We start from the raw sequence: 3,147 nt of genomic DNA, 5'->3' as shown, positions 1-3,147 counted from the left end.
GTTAAGGCCTCTAGACCCGTCTGAGCATCCAAGCAGTGAGAATGACATATATGGGGGAAGAAGAAGCATAAATGGATCACCTGGTACAATAAATACCTTGAATAAAATGAGAGTATTGTATAAACATGAACTCAGGGGTGTTTCCATTAGCTCTCATTCATATCTTGATTCTTCCCTAGCAGGATTGGATCCCCGAGTAACACAACTGCTATTCATTTCCTAATGTTGAGAGGCAAGATATGTTATGGGAAGACAAAAAACACAACCATATCTCACCCATATCACCTCTGTCTCCTATGGATTCCGGGGGAATATCTGACTCATCGTGTTAAAGTGTTGGATCTTATCATCAATATATAAATAATATTGCTTTGTTTCATTCTCAAGGTTTTTCCTATAACCCCTCTACATTGGTTCAAGTTTTGGTATCAAGTGGAGGTCACTATCCTAGCATGCATATTGTATAAAGTTCTGCTTCCCTCCAGAAACCTGTATCTAGTGAGAATCTCACTGGGGAACATATGTCACAGTACCTAAATTTTATATCATTAGATTGCCAAAGGGGAGTTATATATGGTAGTATCTTCAATGAAAACCCAGAACACATCAGGCAATGGATGCAAGAGTTTGAGAGAGAAATTTTTATTGATATTGACGAAGCAAATATCATTAACCCCACTCAAAGCACATATACTGACAGGGAATGGGTAGACACTATTGAAAACCTTCTGTATGAGAATTCCCTTATGCATTCTTCGATGGAGAGTACAACCTTGAAGGATTATTCTAATCGCAACATAGATTATTCTAGTGTTGAAAATATCTTTGATTCATGTTCTATTTCACAAACTAATTCTTTACAAAAAGAAGCATATGCATCAATTGGTCACTAGCAAGATAATGTTCATACAAGGAGCTCTTCCAAGAAATTGTTAGTTCAATGTGCAACTGCATATCTGAAGGTAAACTAGAATTGGCATCACATATAATCGCAAAATTGAGAGCAAAAATTTCAATTCAAGGAGACCCAATGGAAAGACTTGCAGCTTACATGGTGGCGGGTCTTGTTGCACAAATAACATCTTTAGGAAAAGGATTATATAAAGCTTTGAATTGTAAAGGGCCACCAAGAACTGATAGTTTATCTGCCATGAAAATATTATTTGAAGTTATCCAATATTTCAAATTTGGTTGCATGGTGGCTAATAGTGAAATTTTTGAAGTCTTCAAGGATGAGCAAAAGGTTCATATACTAGATTTTTATGTTGGACAGGGCAGTCAGTACATAAGCCTCTTAAAGGTCCTTCCAGAAAGACCTGGTGGGCCTCCAAATTTGCGCATAACTGCAATAGGTGATCCTGAATATGTAACACATATCGTTGGGGGATTGGATATCATGGGAATGTGGCTTGAACAATATGCAGAATCCATTGGTGCTTCTTTACAATTTATATCGATTATAGAAAAGGTTGGAGATGTCCAACCATGGATGCTTAAGATAAATCTAGATGAGGTTTCAACAGTCAACTTTTCATTCCAATTGCATCACATGCCCGATGAAAGTGTGTCTACAAAGAACCCACATTCCTGAATTCTAAGGATGGTGAAGTATCTCAACCCTAAAGTGGTCACAGTAGTAGAACAAGATGTTAACACTAATACTACACCTATTTTGCCCCCGTCCATGGAAAAATTAAACTATTACTCATAAGTGTTTAAGTCTCTAGGTGCTACACTTAAAAGGGATAAAAAAGATCATAAGAATGTGGAAAAACAATACCTTTCCCGAGAAATAGTGAACATCATTACTTATGAGGGCGAAGAAAGGATTGAGAGGTATGAAGTCGTAGGAAAATGGAGAGCTATAATGACTATGTAAGGCTATAGTGTGTATCCTCTCAGTGCTAATGTTAAGGACACAATTAAATATTTTCTTCGTCAATCATACTGCAATAGATACAAGACTAAGGAAGAAGGAGGAGCTATGTATTTTGGATGGTTGGACAGAATTCTCATTGCAACATCTGCTTTTCATTTAGAAGTAAGGGTTGTAAGAAGGTTCTTGTACAAGAATTTCTTACAATTTGTCAATATCATTGCAGAAATTTCATCTAACTTCCATGTGTGTCAGGCAAGAGTTCAGAAACCTAACACAATAAATTTTTATAGGGGTAAAAGATGAAACTAATTTAAGGAAACAATGGTTTTTACCTGTTCTGTTCAACCAAGGATAATAGTCATAGTTATTCATTTGTGTTTTGCTTCCTTATGCAAGTAGAGAGGAAAATGATAAGGCTTGCTACAATCAGTGATATGCCCACTTGCACAGTGGGAAACTGGATAAAGACAATTACTAGTCGGTGGTTGGTCCCTCCTAAACCGCTAAAAGTGTAAACTTATTTTAGTTCCAACCCCAACCTACAAGAATACTTGAACTTTTTTTACCTAAAACAAGAAAACAATATAACTTGTCTTAGGTATGTATAAATATTAGCATCATATAATTTAAATAAAAGTTGGGGTCTTATTGTGATTAAATTCATTTTTTCAATCGTCATTGCATGTGAAATGTACTTTCTTATTCAAAATTGACACTAAAAAATATAAAATATAATTATGGCTTAACAAATATAGTTTTCAATTCATGGAATAGGAACCAAGGAGATGGGCCACTAGTCAGTGGATGGTCCCTCCTAAACCTCTACAAGTGAAAACTTATTTAAGTTCTGACCCCGACCTACAAGAATACTAGTAATGTAGTTGGATGTAAACATTGAAGTACTTACAATATAGCTTGAGCTCTACTAACATTGAAGTGCTTACAATATAACTTGAGCTCCAATGAAATTGAAGTGATTAACATGGAAGCCTGAGCTTTAATAAAAAAGATCATAAAATCCTACAGCAAAAAACTAAAGAAACTAAAGCAAAAAAATCCCATGCAGGGGAGACCAAAGGCTAGTAGAGGAACTACCTAAAAAACTGCCAAAACATCAAGACCATGTATAGACAAAATATTTTCCATAAACCAAAAATAAACCCATCAGAATCATTCTCACATAGGAGAGGCCACCGATCCAAGAGAAAAACATAGATGTGAGAGCCACCATAAGCGGATGGTCATAACCATCCATCCTAAACCCAGTA

General features: G+C 35.9%; 1 pseudogene; it reads left to right on the top strand.

Moving 5' to 3' along the window:
* Positions 1 to 1,030: 1,030 nt before the first annotated feature.
* LOC149180258 (scarecrow-like protein 1 pseudogene) lies at positions 1,031 to 2,182 on the top strand (annotated as a pseudogene).
* Positions 2,183 to 3,147: the final 965 nt, after the last annotated feature.

This window comes from Pinus tabuliformis, chromosome 3_2, assembly GCF_031772625.1.
Source record: "Pinus tabuliformis cultivar Carrire ecotype Pingquan chromosome 3_2, CPIR1, whole genome shotgun sequence".
NCBI lineage: Eukaryota > Viridiplantae > Streptophyta > Pinopsida > Pinales > Pinaceae > Pinus > Pinus tabuliformis.
The sequence above is the reverse complement of the archived record's forward strand: the minus strand, read 5'-3'. Positions and strand labels throughout refer to the sequence as shown.